Source organism: Bufo gargarizans, chromosome 5 (genome assembly GCF_014858855.1).
Source record: "Bufo gargarizans isolate SCDJY-AF-19 chromosome 5, ASM1485885v1, whole genome shotgun sequence".
NCBI classification, from domain to species: domain Eukaryota; kingdom Metazoa; phylum Chordata; class Amphibia; order Anura; family Bufonidae; genus Bufo; species Bufo gargarizans.
The window spans coordinates 318,554,250-318,573,149 of NC_058084.1; the positions used below are offsets into that span (position 1 = coordinate 318,554,250).

The 18,900-nt window shown below is 45.4% G+C and overlaps 1 long non-coding RNA gene across 1 annotated transcript; it reads right to left on the bottom strand.

Annotated features, from left to right (window-relative positions):
• Positions 1 to 218: 218 nt before the first annotated feature.
• LOC122939598 lies at positions 219 to 13,778 on the bottom strand. Its single transcript, XR_006390121.1, has 4 exons — positions 13,689 to 13,778; positions 3,219 to 3,313; positions 1,851 to 1,992; positions 219 to 1,709 (listed from the first exon to the last, which is right to left on the bottom strand). It is a non-coding gene; the product is annotated as an uncharacterized LOC122939598 (long non-coding RNA).
• Between the last annotated feature and the right edge of the window lie 5,122 nt (positions 13,779 to 18,900).

Here is an 18,900-nt window from a genome sequence, read left to right on the forward strand (position 1 = left end):
ATGAGTTATTGCATCAAGAACTGTCCATATGTTTCCTGTCATGATGGTTACAAAACCAGGGCAAACCACATTTGCACTGTATGGCTTGCTATTGGAGGACAAGTTGTGAATTAGTTGTGGTGATGCTACAAAAATAAAATAAAAAAATCACAGCAATTCCCAAAAATATTTAAAAACATTTTTATGTTTAACACATTCTTTCTGCCAAAGAACAAAAACAAGATGTCGTTTTTGGACATTTAAAGAGCATCTATCAGCATGATCAGCCCTAATAAACTAAGCATACTGCCGGTTAGTGCTGTATTACAGTGCCCGAAGTTCAAGCAGTACGAGAGCTGATGGAAGATAACTAGAGAGAAGCAAATCAATTCTAAGCAATCAATTTGTCTCAACAGCCAGAGTTATTCACCTGTGAGGGACTGCCATTACAGGCGAAGAAGTGCCTATCTGCCTGTTGATCCACAGGGCCAGGTGGGACAATCAGAGCCTCTGCACTTTCACCGCTAGTCGAAGCAGCAGAGCAGGCGCAAGATTGTCAGGGCTGGGCGAGATTTCTGGCCCGTGAACCAACATGCAGGTGGGTGTTTCTTCCTCTATGGGTGAAGAAGAACACATTCATCTGTTTTGAACTTACAAAAATAACTGAGTGATGTACTTGGCTTCCCTTTGGCAGTTCCATAGAGATGAATTTAGTGGCAGTGCACCATTCCTGTGATTGGTGGGGTCTCAGCAGTTGAACCCCCAGAGGTCAGACATCTAATACCTATTGTTATGAAGAGAATATGGATTCGCTGTGTCCTCTGAAGAGATATTAAAACTACCCTGGTAGTCACCCTTTAACCCCTATACAGAAATCTGAACTCTGCTGCAGGGGGACCACCAGGCTGCTACCTTTAGGAGTAGTGTCTGTTCAGCAGACTGCTGACTGATTGCGGTGAAGAGACACAGAGTACCAAAGTTTGAAGCAAAAACTGTAGTCAGGGAGAAGCCGAGGTCAGGGCAGGGCATATAATCCAAGGGCCAATTTGAGGGTCAGCTACGCAGCACAGGGTCAGAACAGAGAACATGCAGAAGCCAAGGGCAGTAAAGGGTCAAATCTGGAGATCAGGTAAAAGTCGGTTCACAAGCAGACAAGAAACAGCACACCTTTGCAGCTCACTAGAGTACTAGAACCTACTGCTTAGGTACCGGCCATTGACTGTGGAAGACTAAGGTGTTTGAGCTGTCCCTTTAATATACAGAGAGAGAGGGCATGCCATAGGCTCCAGGAGCAGAGGCAGAGCTGTCAGGAGGTAGAATATGGCTGCAGCTAGTGTTAAGTGGCAGAGCATCCCAATATTGCCCACTGGGGATGGTCAACAGGACACCTACGAGCACTCACCACCGGAAGGACGGAACCAAGACTGGGTGAGCACTCTGGCAGATGTGTCTATGATGGTGGGCACTTACTACTGGTATACCAGTACCTGCCTTCTTATACCTCCTCTTCTTTGGTCCAGACTGTAGAAATGTATTCAGAAGGGCTGAAGCGATGATGTTTTCAGCAAACTCCCAGGATCTCTCTTCTGGACTGAATCCTTTGCAGTCCATCAGGTTTTACTTTTAACTCTCTTCATGTTTAAAACATTCTTGACTTCATACTCATTCTCCATGTCAAAAGTAGTGGGAGCAGGGACAGAACAGCTGGAGTAGCAACTGAATACAACTGGCTTGAGGAGGAAAACATGAGAAGAATTAGGGATGCATATAGTGAAAAGGAGTTGCAACTTGTAGCAGACTTGATTTAAAGGGGTTGTGCAAGTTTGGGGGGGCTTGCAAATCCTTTGACCTGTGAACGTAAGCTTACTTACCTGCTTCCTGGTGCTGGTTCCCCCTTCCTTCCCCCCTCATTCTGCTTTGAATGCTTTGCTCAATACGTGTCATTGCGTATCATGGCTAGGGGAACCAACAGCCCTTTGGCCAGTTAGGACACGTCTTAATGTGTAACACAGACTGCAAAAGAAAAGTAGGAATGCAACTGAAAGAGTTCATCATTTTTAAATTATTGAAGCAAACCAAGTGTATAATGGCTATAATGTTGGCAAGCTGCCCATGGCCTTTCCTTGGAGGTCAGATCTGGCTCAGTCATCACTATTATACCCATTATGTAACAATGAAAACTAAAGCTCTCCATACACATTAGACGAAAGTCAACCAATATGGCTGGTTGTAAAAAGTTGCCCACTATAAACAGTAGTTGATATTAAAAGGGTTCTCCAGCCTAAGAGCAGACAACACCAATGGTGGTAACCTGTGGCTAATTAAAATAATATGCCACTGCCCCTTTTCTGGACACTTTTGGTCTCCCGCCAGACAACTGCAGCCAACTGCTGGCCTCATAAGTCACATGTTTCAGAAAGGCACATCACTGTTAGTGACTTGTCGTCCTAGCACATGTGACTGCTGAGGCCAGAGATTGGCCGCATTGGTTACTGGACCAAACCACTTTTGGTCCAGCAGGGAACAAGAATAGAGACACAATGGACATGTGAGTTTTTTGTATTTTTAATTGCCCACAGGTTACTATTGGGTTTGTTGGGGTTGTCAGCTCTTAGGCTGGACAACCGCTATAGCATATAGTGATCACAATAGGTACCTTATTAGTCATGTTTTTCTGCACATGGTAACTGGAAAATTATACTTTTTCTTTATAATTTATATTTATTTGTCATTTTCTTCATACAAAATTCAGAAGCAGAAAAGACAAGAAAACCCCGAAAACACAAGAAATAAACATTTACATATATAAAAATATACAAACATGTATTACATGATTATTGAATGCAATAAAAATTCTATTCTGAGAAATACAGAAAAAAGAAAAAACATCATATACCCCCGCCCCCCTCCCTCCCTTCCACCCTCGGTTGTCTTGGGAGTATCTACAAGGCGATTTGTTTCCATAATCTCTTTTCGGAAACTTGTGTCATCCTGGAAAATTATACTTGATGATCTCCAGTATGAAGTCTAGCTAAATATAATCTGTAGAACTTGTCAAATTAGATAAATCCTTTAGCTAAAAGTTAGATCTAAAACCTCTAGAAACTTTTTTTTCTTTTAATTTGCTACCACTGCAGTTCTTTTCATGTATTATCACTAGTGTTCTTAAAAATAAATCCTACTTTTCTACAAACTTGCTGACACACCCACATTAATATTTGTACATTAAAATCTAATACCTGCCCTCTTCAAACACGTTCATGAAGTCTGTTTTCCTTCTGCATCCATCTGTTTCAGTGGCACCATGCCCATTTCTCAGATGGTTACACTTTGCCTAAGGGTATAGGTGACAGACAGTCAGTCATGGGACCAAGCAAGCAGTCTGGAAATCTATGCACATGTTTCCTTCCTGGCAGGAGGGCCATCTTTTATGCCAGTTCCATAGCCTTGGCGCTTAAAGCACAGATCATAGTATTATCTGCATGCCAATTGGATCGTTAATTACTATGAAAGACCAGTTTCATGAATCATAGATATGAATACGTCTTGAACCCATGATAATAATGATGCTACAATCATTGGCAATGCAGATAAAGAAATATGTTACAGACAACTGTGCTTAGTGTGAATATTTCAATAAAAGATAAATTCATCTAAATGCATTCATTGTTTTTAACATGAAATGAAATATGTGACTTAGAGCAAAGCATTGTGCAAACTTCTCTCCCTTGGCAACTACATTTCCAGTATCAAGTGGCTTAGTAAAACTGAATACTAAGGATGAGTGAATTGATTCGTAAAGAACCGGAATCTTTACAAATTTCACAAAAATTCACTAAACAAGCTTTTCTGATTCGCTTCAGACAAAACACGTAGAACAGTGCACAGTGCCATTTCCCGGTCCACGTTGGCGAACAAAACCATGAGAGAGGAAGATGAAGGATGGTCACATGACAATGGGAGAAAGATGGGGTTGGTAGGGCTTGCCCTGATTGGCTCAGAGGCTGACGGACAACCTGTATCAGCCAATCAGGGGGCAGCAGGCAGGAATGTGCCTGTGCAGAACAAGAAGAATGTCATTCTGTATTGTAGTTTGCGACCTGAAAGAAAGCTCTAATGTCCCTTTAACACGAGCGAGTTTTCCGCGCGGGTGCAATGCGTGACGTGAACGCATAGCACCCGTACTGAATCCTAACCCATTCATTTCAATGGGTCTGTGTACATGAGCGTTGTTTTTCACGCATCAGTTCTGCGTTGCGTGAAAATCGCAGCATGTTCTATATTCAGCGTTTTTCACGCAGCCCTGGCCCCATAGAAGTGAATGGGGCTGCATGAAAAACGCATTGCATCCGCAAGCAAGTGCGAGTGCGATGCGTTTTTCACTGATGGTTGCTAAGAGATGTTGTTTGTAAACATTCTGTTTTTTATCACGCGCGTGAAAAACGCATCAAAACGCATTGCACCCGCGCGGAAAAAACTGAGCAACTAAATGCAATCGCAGACAAAACTGACTAAACTTGCTTGCAAAATAGTGCGAGTTTCACTGAACGCACTCTGAACGCATCCGGCCCCAATCCACAACGCCCGTGTGAAACCAGCCTAAGGCCTCTTTCACACGGCCGTTGCGGAAACACGTGCGGGTGCGTTGCGGGAACACAAACCGCAATTTTTCCGCGCGAGTGCAAAACATTGTCATGCGTTTTGCACTCGCGGGAGAAAAATCGCGCATGTTTGGTACCAAAACCCGAACTTCTTCACAGAAGTTCAGGCTTGAGATCGGTATTCTGTAGAATGTATTATTTTCCCTTATAACATGGTTATAAGGGAAAATAAAAGCATTCTGAATACAGAATGCATAGTAAAATAGCGCTGGAGGGGTTAAAAAATAAATAAATAAAAATTTAACTCACCTTAATCCACTTGCTCGCGTAGCCGGCATCTCCTTCTGTCTTCATCTTAGCTTTGTGTAGCAACAAGGACCTTTGGTGACGTCACAGTCATCACATGATCCATCACCATGGTAAAAGATCATGTGATGGATCATGTGATGACTGTGACGTCACCAAAGGTCCTTGTTGCTGCACACAGCTAAGATGAAGACAGAAGGAGATGCCGGCTACGCGAGCAAGTGGATTAAGGTGAGTTAAATTATTTTTTATTTTTTTTAACCCCTCCAGCCCTATTATACTATGCATTCTGTATTCAGAATGCTATTATTTTCCCTTATAACCATGTTATAAGGGAAAATAATACAGTGAATAGACTGTCACCTAGCAACCATGCGTGAAAATCGCACCGCATCCAGACTTGTTTGCGGATGCTTGCGATTTTCACTCAGCCCCATTCACTTCTATGGGGCCTGCGTTGCGTGATAAAAGCACAATATAGAGCATGCTGCGATTTTCACGCAACGCATAAGTGATGCGTGAAAATCACAGCTCATGTGCACAGCCACATAGAAATGAATGGGTCCAGATTCAGTGCGGGTGCAATGCGTTCACCTTAGCCTTAGACCTAGTTCACACGAACATTTTTTTTGGAAGTGTACGGGACGTTTTTTTGTGTTCCGTATACGGTCCGTATACAGAACCATTCATTTCAATGGTTCCGCAAAAAAACAGAATGTACTCTGTATGCATTCCGTTTCCGTATTTCCGTTTTTCCGTTCCGTTGAAAGATAGAACATGTCCTATATTTGGCCGCAAATCACGTTCCGTGGCTCCATTCAAGTCAATGGGTCTGCAAAAAGAATGGAACACATACGGAAATGTATCCGTATGTCTTCTGTATCCGTTCCGTTTTTTCTGAACCATCTATTGAAAATGTTATGCCCAGCCCAATTTTTTCTATGTAAATACTGTATACTGTACATGGCATACGGAAAAACGGAACAGAAAAACGGAAAGGAAACACAACGGAACTCAAAAATGGAACAACGGATCCATGAAAAACGGACCGCAAAAAACTATAAAAGCCATACGTTCGTGTGAACTAGGCCTTACTAAACATGTGCAGTGATGCCCTGAGGAGCCAGTGTTGAAGATGGGAGTGGTAGTGTTGTGTCACAATGTACTCCCTCAGACCATTGCTCCCTGGGGATCAGTGCAGTGGAAATGTAAAACCAAAGAATGTGGCCAGGATCAAAAGTAACAAAGTCTTCTTACTAGGTGAAACATAGAACTGTAAATATGTATAGTTGCAGCAGGCTTCAAGTGCAAATCTTCTCTGGCACCAGTAAGGATATGCAGGCAGATGGGTTTGTGGCAATTCAGCACTTTGGTGATGGGTGATCCCTCACATCGCAGCAGTGTCTCCAATGCTATAATAGCAGTTCATGCAACTGTCTGGAGTCTCAAGGCTTTACTTGAGAAAGATTGGAGCAGTTTACTACCCCTCTTTGCAGGAAGCAGGTACAGCCCACTCCTACCAAGAGTGGAGGAACAGGGTGGTTAGCCCTGTTCCTTGCCAATCTTTGCCAACCATTCCTTGCTGGTAGATATATTCAGATAACAATAAATACATAATGCACAACAGTATGCAATTTGTAGTAACCCTAGGACTGTGGTACTACACACGTTGTACAGTGCTACATGATAGATGGTGGATAGGATACAGCAGCAAATGCATTTCACATCAGGGAAGGTATTAGCGAAGGCATTTCTGCATCACAGCATCTACTTTAAAAGATGTCTATCATTACTGAAAAAAATTGCATTGTCACACCCAAGATTCAGTAAACTCGTGTTATTCTTTAACAAAAAACATTTGATTACTGAATGCATTGTACATTACGAAAGATAAGATAAAGATACAGCAGCAAATGCATTGTACATTGCCACGAGATAAGTGATAGAGCAGCAAACACATTTCACATAAGTAGTGCAAATTATAACTGTATTAGTGAAGGCATTATTCCATCAGTGTCTAGTTGGAAAGAGGTTTCACACATCACAGCAAAAATATTGCATTGTCATACTCAAGTTTAGTGAACACGTGTTATTCTTTGAAGCATTGAATAATATTACTGCAATAATAATATGGCAATCATAATGCCAATATCATTACCATGGTACGGAGCGTGTTGTACATTGCCACAAGATAATGGGTAGATATAGCAGCAAAACTATTTCACATCAGTAGCGCAAATTAAAACCATGCTAGTGAAGGCATTATTGCATCACAGCGTCTAGTTCAAAAAACGTTTCTTATCACTGCAAAAATATATCATTATCACATCTGAGTGTTAAAAGGCCAGTGTAGGAGTGTGAAATTCAAACACGTCTCACTGCACAATTGCATTATGACCATTGGAAATTTGAAATACTAGTGTGCAGTGTGTTTGTGGAAATTTAAAGAGGACCTTTCATCGGTCCAAACATTGTAAGATAACTATCAGGCTGTGTAGAGCGGCGCCCCGGGATCTCACTGCACTTACTATTATTCAGCTATGTCCGCCAGTATTTTCGCTGACTTGGTTATACTTCCTTCTCCCAGGCTGTAGCGCTGTCCAATCGCAGTGCAGAGCTCACAGCCTGGAGAAGGAGACGCACAGGAGAAAAAGGGCAGGCTCCTCCCAGTATAAACAAGTCAGCGAAAAAAACGGGGGAAATACCAGGAGAATGGAGCGGTGCCCCGGAATAATAGTAAGTGCAGTGAGATCCTGGGGCGCCGCTCTACACAGCCTGATAGTTATCTTACAATGTTTGGACCGATGAAAGGTCCTCTATAAATACACCTCAGTCTTAATTACAGAAAAAAACACGTGCAATTTTGCTAGTACCATTTAATAATGTGTGTGTGCCAAACATACCTTTTTATTTATAGGGCTAAAATATCCTGAAAACAGATGAGTGCAAAATGAAAAACTTGTCCTCCCAGAATCAGAATGTGGGTTGCAGCATCAGCCATCTATCCATTAGTAGTAGTAGACCACAGTTCTCCCTGGTTTCCAGAAGATGCAACATTTAGGCCGAATGCACACGGCCGTTGTTCGCGGCCGTGAGCGGTCCGTGGAACCGCAGCCTGGATTCCTCCTGAGAACTGGAGCGCACGGCGTGATTGGTTGCTATGACGCCGTGCGCTCCCTGCTGCCGCCACAGTACTGTAATACACTGGTATAGATCATACCAATGCATCACTGTATTGCGGCGGCAGCAGGGGGCGCACGGCGTCATAGCAACCAATGACGCCGTGCGCTCCTGCTCTCAGGAGGAATCCAGGCCGCGGTTCCACGGACTGCTCACGGCCGTGAACAACAGTCCGTGGACTGGATGCGATGTGGACTGGATGGCTCACTCCTTCTTTCAGTAACAGTAGGATGTGTAGGTCACCTGTGAGCGCCTTGGTGCCAGGGATGACAGCATTCCTTCTACTCATCTTACTTGCAGCCCCAGAGAACTCCTTAAGTTGTACCCGTTATGTCATCAATGCCCCCTCCTAGTGAGGCACATTCTTTTTTCCTAAGAAGAAACAACAAAATCCTACCACACGCTAGATAAGAGTGCTTCCCTGTTGATTGAGTTGTGTGAGAGCAGTCATTGTTTTGACTGCCATGAGGAAGAGGTTCAGGTGGAGGCGGAAGGTTCAGGTGGAGGCGGAGGACACATGTATAACTGTGTTAGTGGTGATAGTAGTGGCACCAGTAGCCACTGTGGTGTCGTTTGGGACAGTGGTAGTGATAGTGGCACTCAGGGTAAATACAGAGCAGGCAATCGGGAGGGGGCCATGGAGCTTTTGATGGCACATCACAATCTGATAGAAGTGGTGGGTAGAGTGAGGACTATGATGATGATTGTATGTTGGACAGGACCAGTAAGCTGAAACAGGGTGTTGAAGAGCAGGTAAAATTAGAGGAAGAGGGCAGTGACAGCGGCAGCAATAAAGAGCAGAGGCCACGTATGGCCAGAACTTCCCAAGGACTTAAAATGCCAGATCTGCTTTGGGAACTGGTGATGCAGCTTATATTGTTAGTGCAGGCCCAAAAGTGCCAGACCTAAGCCAAGCTTGGACATCATCCCATTCCCAACAGTAGCAGGGCAGAGAATCTCTCCCCCTTCCTCCTATCACATGTGTAAAGTCAAGCACTGCCATGCGGTGTTAGAGCTGATCAGCCTGGGTGAAAGTAGCCACACAGCCGATCACTTGCTAAAGTGCATCAAGCAACAAACATCCACTGTACTGCTGCTGCTCCCAATTAAAAGCAAAAAATGTTACAGGCTTGTTCAACTTCAGCCAATATTTGTGCATGTATAAATAAGGGAAGGAATTCTGCCACAGTTAATGCATCATTTGTGTGCAGAACCAGCCACTCTTTCTTCTGACATTAATATGTGTGTGATTATCAAAAGGGGAAGGGATCTGGCCTTATTTTTTGGACACTTGTTCCCAACAAACCACTGTCTTTTAACAATAACACTGTGTGTGTTAAAGTGTAACTGCCATATTTATTTATTTTTCTGCTAATGGGTAGGGACAGGTGTAGGGAACATTTTTCTAATATACTTTATTTAGGGAAAACCTTTATTTATACTAGAAAACTATGACTCAAATGTCCCTTAACAGCAATCTTTGTCAAAGCCGTTGCTAAGGGACATCCGTCTTCTTACAGCGCAGTGCTGCACTGACTAGGGAGACGGACTGGTAGCTGGCACTGCTCCTTCATATAGTGGGACTAATAAAGTCATAACTAGTGTGTATATATATATATTATATATATATATATATATATATATATATATTATAAATAAATATATAAACTTTATTCCTGATAATTGACCAGCATGGCCAGTGCTGTCAGTGAGCTATTCTTCCCTACTTCCAGCGCGCTGTGGAGCCACCAGGAGCAATGTATGAGTACTTTCACACTAGCGTTCGGGTGTCCGCTTGTGAGCTCCGTTTGAAGGCTCTCACAAGCGGACCCGAACGCATCCGTCCAGCACTAATGCATTCTGAGTGGACGCGGATCCGCTCAGAATGCATCAGTCTGGCAGCGTTCAGTCTCCGCTCCGCTCAGCAGGCGGACACCTGAACGCTGCTTGCAGCGTTCGGGTGTCCGCCTGGCCGTGCGGAGGCGTGCGGATCCGTCCAGACTTACAATGTAAGTCAATGGGGACGGATCCGTTTGAAGATGACACACTATGGCTCAATCTTCAAACGGATCCGTCCCCCATTGACTTTCAATGTAAGGCCTAGTTCACACGAACGTTTTTTTTGCGGGTGTACGGGCCGTTTTTTTGTGTTCCGTATACGGTCCGTATACGGAACCATTCATTTCAATGGTTCCGCAAAAAAAAAGGAATGTGTTCCGTATGCATTCCGTTTCCGTATTTCCGTTTTTCCGTTCCGTTGAAAGATAGAGCTTGTCCTATATTTGGCCGTAAATCACGTGTCGTGGCTCCATTCAAGTCAATGGGTCCGCAAAAAAAACGGAACACATACGGAAGTGCATCCGTATGTCTTCCGTTTCCGTTCCGTTTTTTCTGAACCATCTATTGAAAATGTTATGGCCAGCCCAATTTTTTCTATGTAATTACTGTATACTGTACATGGCATACGGAAAAACGGAACGGAAAAACGGAAAGGAAACGGAAACACAACGGAACCCAAAAACGGAACAACGGATCCGTGAAAAACGGACCGCAAAAAACAATAAAAGCCATACGGTCGTGTGAACTAGGCCTAAAAGTCTGGACGGATCCGTTCAGGCTAATTTCACACTTAGACATTTTTTTACAATATAATGCAGACGGATCCGTTCTGAACGGAGCCACCGTCTGCATTAATATGAGCGGATCCGTTCAGAACGGATCCGATCGAACGCAGGTGTGAAAGTAGCCTTAACAGTAAGAGCTCACTACAGGCAATGCAGGGAGGCAGGGGGAAGCTCCTCTACCGTACATAGGGACAGTTATATAATATATTCCAGGATGGTTGTAACCATGGAAACTGGCAGTGTATAATGTGATGGAAAAATGAATCCAGCCAGCAAAGGAAACAATATGGATTATAATAATATATTAGTGCCTTGTATTAACTTTCTCTACATGATAAATGCCACTATCTGAAGTGACACAACCCCTTTCATTTTGTTGCTAAAAATCCTGCCACTATTGGTAATATAGTTTCACCTACTACTGTATGTTGAGGAGTACTAGACAACTTAGGCTACTGTCACACTTGTGTTCGGAGCAGATCCGTCTGGTATTTGACGGATCCGCTCCTATAATGCAAATGATGGTATCCGTTCAGATGGAAGCGTCTGCATTATGTTTTACTAAAAAAGTCTAAGTACAATTTGTATTCAGACGTTTGAAAAATGCACCATATTGTGTCACCTTCGAACGGATCCGCCCCCATTGACTTCCATTGTAACTCTGGACGGATCCGTTTGCCTCCGCGCGGCCAGGCGGACACCTGAACGCTATTATAATGGAAATCTTTTTGTCATTATGGAGTTCGCTGTTTGTGAACAAGCATTTATCTGTCTCCTTTCCCATTCCACAAATAGTTCATTATGTAGCTGGCTAACAAGCTGATTGTTTTAACAAGATGTGAAAGGGTGGAGACACAATGTTTTTAGGTCTGTGTTCACTCTTTAAATTTTGTGCTATGAGTAAGGCCTCATGCACACGACCGTTGTTTCATTCCGTGTCCGTTGTTTGTGATTTTCTGTGAACCCATTGACTTTCAATGGGTCCGTTGAAAACTCGGCTAATGCACTTTTTGTCATCCGCGTCCGTGATCCGTGGTTCCAGTCCGTAAAAAAAATATAACCTGTCCCATTTTTTTCACGGAAAACGGCTCGCGGACCCATTCAAGTCAATGGGACCATGAAAAAATGCAGAGGCACACAAGATTGTCATCCGCGTCCGTTTTTTTCCAAACATTTGCATGACAAACTTGACTTAGGCCTCATGCACATGATCGTTGTTTCATTCCGTGTCCGTTGTTCAGTTTTTCATGATTTTCTGCGGACCCATTGACTTTCAATAGGTCCGTTGAAAACTCGGCTAATGCACCATTTGTCTTCCGCGTCCATGATCCGTGGTTCCAGTCCGTAAAAAAAATATAACCTGTCCTATTTTTTTCAAGGAAAACGGTTCGTGGAACCCATTCAAGTCAATGGGACCGTGAAAAAAAAAAATGCGGAGGCACACAAGATTGTCATCCGCGTCCGCATCAGTTTTTTTCCTATCATTTGCATGGCAAACTTGACTTAGACTTTTTTTTACTTTCCTTCATGTCTGGTGATCCTCCAAAAATAAAGGAAGACACACGGAAACAAAAACCGAAACGGATCACGGAACAACGGAACCCCATTTTGCAGAACACAACAACGGTCGTGTGCATGAGGCCTAAGGATTAGTGTTGAGCGAACTTGTGTTTTAAGTTCGGCGTCTAAAGTTCGGGATCAGGTTATCGAAGAATCGCGTTATGGTTTCCGCTACCCCGGACCAAGTTATGGTCCGTGGTAGCGGAATCCATAACGCAATTCTTCGATAACCCGAACCCGAACTTTAGACGCCGAACTTAAAACACAAGTTTGCTCAACACTGCTAAGGATGTAACTATACTATCCAAAACATGCAAGCAACTCTAGTGGACATCTGGAATGTTTTTAAATATGGATTATTCGGGTGCTGGAGATTTCATCATTTCTACAAAACTACTCAGACAGATGTCCTGAGATTTCCCTTTAGAATTTGTTAGTATAATTCAGAATTCATTGTTCCTTTAAGGCCTCATGCACACAACCGTTTTTTTTTAAGGTCCGCAAAAACGGGGTCCGTAGGTCCGTAATCCGTGACCGTTTTTTCGTCCGTGGGTCTTCCTTGTTTTTTGGAGGATCCACGGACATGAAAAATGAAAAAAAAATCTAAGTCAAGTTTGCCATTGAAATGATAGGAAAAAACGGACACGGACACAGATGACAATCTTGTGTGCATCCGTGATTTTTCACGGACCCATTGACTTGAATGGGTCCGTGAACTGTTGGCCGTGAAAAAAATAGGACAGGTCATATTTTTTTCACGGCCAGGAAACATGGATCACGGATGCGGCTGCCAAACGGTGCATTTTCCGATTTTTCCACGGACCCATTGAAAGTAAATGGGTCCGTGAAAAAAAACGGAAAACGGCACAGCGGCCACGGATGCACACAACGGTCGTGTGCATGAGGCCTAATGATGGCAATTCGTCCTGGCCCAGATGCAGCAAAATTAGCCCAATCCATGATACTGCCACCATCGTATTTCACAGATAGGATGAGTTTTTATGCAGGAAAGCAGTGTTTTCCTTTCTCCAAACATAACTCTTCTCATTTAAACCAAAAAGTTTTATTTTGGTCTCATCCATCCACAAAACATTGTTCCAATAGCCTTTTTGCTTGTCCAGGTGATCTTTAGCAAACTGCACTGCGCTAAGTAGAATCTATCAATTAAAGTAAAAAATGTATTAAAAATTATTTGGGAAATGTATTATGTACGGAGACTTTTGTAGTATAAGGTCAACCTGGAGCTCAGCAAAAAACATGCAGGAAAAAAAAAAAATCCATGGTATCCTTCTAATGATCCTTCTTTATGTCTAAAGTTTTCAACCTTCCTTTCCCTCATCGCTGAATGGGTATAAAGAAGAGTGTACTTTTTAATCTTTACTGAAGGAAATGCTGAAGAATTTGCTCCTCTCTCTACACCATTTCTAATCAAACTTACCTTGCCAAAAATCCTGCTCTCCTAGGCACCTTGCAAAATGAAGCTAATTACAGTAGCTGGAGCCCAATGAAACCAAATCTTCTCATATTGATCCTTTTTCTTTCCCTGATAAAGATAAAGAGACATAATGGAGCATTGTTTGTCAAGCTTTCAGACAGGTCATTTAGCTAATAACCATTATATACTGAGTGTTTATACTTAAAAGAAGAAAAAATATTTAAAGGAAGAAGAATAAAATAATTCTGCAACATGTGTGTAAAAGACCTGGACTAATAACAGCCTGGCTGACAACTGCAAATATTTGGTTGTCTTTTGTTGTCTCATCTTCTCATCTGTATCTTTTATAATGAAGTGTTATATCAATTTCTACTTGGTGCTGTGGTTTTGTATATCAATAAGGCGAGACAGCTACAGTCTAATCTCATAGACATAACAGAAATATAACTAAACATATTGGTTCCTCTCGTATTGTAGGGACTTTTGTTCATCAAAGTGTATAGTGGCCCCTCAAGTTCCTGGACATCCATTGTATGTTGAAACCATTGTAACTTGAGTCCATAACTCGAAGGAAAACTGCTAATTGGTTCCAAAGCCCCAAAATATCATCACTAAAAATTTAGGGAAAATAAGCAGATAATTTAATAACAGATAAAGCAAGTCCTTACATATAACAATCAGGTATAGAGGAGCTTCTTTAGGGTCTTGTATAGTAAACAGCATACTAGAAAAATATGGAGTTGCCCTCACCTGACATCCAAAGGAGCAGCATACCAGGTACATACAGAGGGCAGTACAAACCATATAGTACAGCTCTGTACTGTAAAGAGGAGCTGCTAGACAACCAATACAGGTGTTTCACCAAAGAAACTGCCGTGTTGATTGATTGGTTCTGAGTCTGTGACATTGTATGTTGAGTCCAGTTTCAACTTTTGATGAATCAGGAAAGACCATTGTACCATATGTTAAAAATATTGTATCCTGAATTTGTCCATGCAGGGCCATACATGCAGTGTGCTGCAGGGATGTTCATGAGAGTGTGGCTGAATAGAAGCAGAAGTTCTCATAGTGCTTGTAACGCCCCTGAGTGGCATTACCACTTCTGCACCCCGCTACTGTCTTTAATGTCTGTCTTTAACCTCATGTCATCATGTGTATTTATGTCAGGTCCTAAATACTGTGCATATTTATTTCTTATAACTGTTCTTGTTCATGTAATTTACCTGGTTCACCAGAAGGTGGCAGTAAACATAGCAGAGCTATATGTCATGGAACCATGAACCAGACGTACAACAAGAGATAAGTGGAAAATAAGAAGGTTTTATTGAAGAGCAAGCCGTAAGCAAAGTCCGAACGGATGGCTAAACCGAAGCAGGGTCTTGCGGAGACAGAGGTCAGGAACCAGAAGGGTAGTCAGACAAAGCCAGGAACAGGAACCAACGGGGTAGTCAGACGAAGCCGGAATCAGGAACCAACGGGGTAGTCAGACGAAGCCGGAATCAGGAACCAACGGGGTAGTCAGACGAGGCCAGGATCAGAAACCAGAAGCAGCAGCAGTCTTGGAAGCATGTGAACACAGGAGGACCAAGCAAGGAACTGAAGCCACAGACCTCCTATATATATGAGCTGGGCATCCAGCTCCTCCCAGTGGGAAGGAGGAGCCGCAGGGTGGGAGGCTACAAGAAAACCCAGAAACCAAGATGGCCGCCAGCACATGTCAAACGAAGGGAACAGCAAGGAGGTAAGACCATGACAGTACCTCCCCCTCAAGGGCCCCTCCTCCGCGGAGTAAGGAACGGTTTCTGAGGGAAGCGTGCGTGGAAGGCTCGGAGCAAAGCAGGAGCATGGACATCTGCGGAGGGAACCCAGGAACGCTCCTCTGGACCATAACCACGCCAATGGACCAAAAACTGCACCCGGCCGCGGACCAGGCGTGAGTCCAGGATATTGCTCACCTCATACTCCTCACGATTGCCCACTTGGACCGGACGAGGCCGAGGAATCGAGGAAGTGAAACGATTACACACCAGTGGCTTCAACAGGGAGACATGAAACACGTTGGAGATCCGCATGCCAGGAGGAAGCGCAAGGGCATAGGCTACCGGGTTTACCCTGCGAAGCACTCGGAAGGGACCAACAAAGCGAGGCGCCAGCTTGGGAGTGGGCACTCGAAGGTTGAGGTTGCGGGTGGACAACCATACGCGGTCTCCGACCTGGTAGGAAGGAGCGGGCGCTCGTCTGCGATCAGCCTGGAGTTTCTGGCGCTGCGCAGAGACCTCAAGGGACCTCTGGATCTGTACCCAAGAAGCACGTAGGACGGAAAGGTGATCCTCCACAGCCGGAATATCCTGGGGAGAGAATACCTCCGGTAACACGGCAGGTTGGAACCCATAATTGGCCATGAAGGGAGACGTCCCAGAGGAAGAGTTCACCGCCGTGTTCCTGGCAAACTCAGCCCAAGGCAGGAGGTCAACCCAATTGTCTTGGTGATCGGAGACATAGCAACGAAGGAATTGCTCCAAGGCCTGATTGGATCGTTCTGCGGCCCCATTGGACTGAGGGTGGTAGGCCGAGGAGAAAGAGAGATGAATCCCCAACTGGGAGCAAAAGGCGCGCCAGAACCTGGACACAAACTGACTCCCCCGATCCGACACAATCTCCTTGGGCAAACCGTGCAACCGGAAGACCTCCCTGGCAAAAATCGAGGCCAACTCTTGTGCAGAGGGTAACTTCTTGAGAGGAACACAGTGGCACATTTTGGAAAACCGATCCACAATCATGAGAATGACCGTATGGCCTCGGGATGCAGGGAGGTCCACAATGAAATCCATCCCCAGGTGTGACCATGGACGCTCCCCGGTGGCTATGGGTTGCAAAAGGCCCAACGGAAGGTGCCGAGGGGACTTACTCTGGGCACAAACGGAGCATGCCGCTACATATGCGGCGATGTCGGAACGTAGAGAAGGCCACCAGAACAGACGTGAAACCGCCCAGGACAGCTGATTCTTTCCAGGGTGCCCCGCGGCCTTGGAGTTATGGTAGGTTCGCAACAACCGAGTGCGCAACTCCTCAGGCACAAAACATCTGCCGTTGGGTCTCCCAGAGGGAGCACCAGATTGAGCCGCCAAAATCTGCTCACCCAGAGGAGAAGTCAGGCTGGTGCGAATAGCGGCCAGGATCTGATTCGGGGGTATGACCGTAGTCGGAATCGACTCCTCCCCGGACAGCTCGGAGTACTGCCGTGATAAGGCATCCGCTCTGATGTTCTTGGAGCCGGGTAGGTAGGAGACCACGTAATTAAAACGTGACAAGAACAGAGCCCATCTGGCCTGACGTGGTGTCAATCTCTTGGCCTCAGAGAGGTAGGTCAGATTCTTGTGGTCCGTCAGGATGAGAACCGGAACCACCGAGCCCTCGAGCAAGTGCCTCCATTCTTTAAGGGCCTGCACGATGGCCAATAACTCCCTGTCACCAATCTGATAGTTGCACTCCGCGGAAGACAGTTTCCGGGAGTAAAACCCACAAGGAAGCAGAGGACCCTCTGGTGTTCTACGCTGAGACAGGAGGGCGCCTACTCCCGTCTCAGACGCGTCCACCTCGAGGACAAAAGGCAACCCAGGGTTGGGATGCGACAGAATCGGAGCCGACACAAAGGCGGACTTTAGAGCCTCAAAAGCTCGGATGGCCTCGAGCGGCCAGACCTAAAGATTACTGCCCTTCCTGGTCAGATCCGTGAGAGGCTTGGCTAGCATGGAAAAGTCCCTGATGAACTTCCGATAATAATTGGCGAAGCCCAAAAAGCGCTGCAGGGCACGAAGCCCACTGGGCTGGGGCTACTGTAAGACAGCCGAAACCTTCTCAGGATCCATGGAGAACCCCTCAGCGGAAATGATGTAACCTAAGAAGGTTACCTGGGATCGGTGAAATTCGCATTTCTCAAGCTTACCGAACAGCTTGTTCTCTCGTAAGCGTTGCAACACTCGTCTGACATCCAGAATGTGGGCCTCCATGGATGCAGAATATACCAAGATGTCATCCAAATAGACCACCACACACTGCTGCAACAGGTCACGGAAAACATTGTTGATGAATTCCTGGAAGACTGCGGGCGCATTGCACAACCCAAAGGGCATAACCAAAGATTCATAATGACCGGTCCTGGTGTTAAACGCGGTCTTCCACTCATCGCCCGCCTTGATCCTTACCAGGTTATATGCCGCCCTCAGGTCGAGTTTGGTAAAGACCGTGGCCCCTTTGAGGCGATCGAACAGCTCGGAAATCAAGGGTATCGGGTAAGCGTTCTTGATCGTGATGCGATTGAGACCCCTGTAATCGATGCAAGGCCTCAACTCGCCGCCCTTCTTTTTCACAAAGAAAAATCCAGCCCCTGCCGGGGACGAGGATTTGCGAATGTGTCCGCGTGAAAGCGCCTCCCTCACGTACTCCTCCATGGCCTCATTCTCCGCTACCGACAGTGGATAGACTTTGCCACGAGGAGGAACGGCACCGGATTGTAACTCTATGGCACAATCGTATGGGCGGTGCGGAGGTAGGGCAACCGCGCGCACCTTATCGAATACATCCCGGTACTCTTCGTATTCAGGAGGCAACAGAGAGTCCGAGGAAGTACACAGCAACTTGACAGGCCCATGGATGCAACTAGCCCCACACTGCGGTGACCACGAGAGGATCTCGACCGATCTCCAATCGAAAGTCGGATTATGCTTCTGGAGCCAGGGGTACCCCAAGACCACCGAGTAGTGTGGAGACGAAATAACCTGGAGACAGACCGACTCTCTGTGAACGGCACCAATGGCTATCCCCACTGGAAGGGTCTCATGAGTCACGTGTGGCGGCAGAAGGGGTCTGCCGTCTATCGCCTCAAGAGCCAGTGGGGAACCTCGAGGCTGCAGAGGAATGGAATTGGCGGCAACGAACACTCTATCAATGAACAAACCACCAGCACCAGAGTCCACCAACGCCTGGGTCGTCACCGAGCCCCCGACCCAGGAGAGGACAACCGTGATCAGTGGTTTGTCAACACGGGAAACCGGGGACGAGGAGACTCCACCCAAGATCTGCCCCCGACAGGACCTCAGGTGCGAGCGTTCTCCCGGACGGTTCGGACATGCCAACCGAAAATGCCCACCGAGACCACAGTACATGCATCGGCCCTCGCGTCTCCGGAGTACCCTCTCCCCCTCAGACAGGCGAG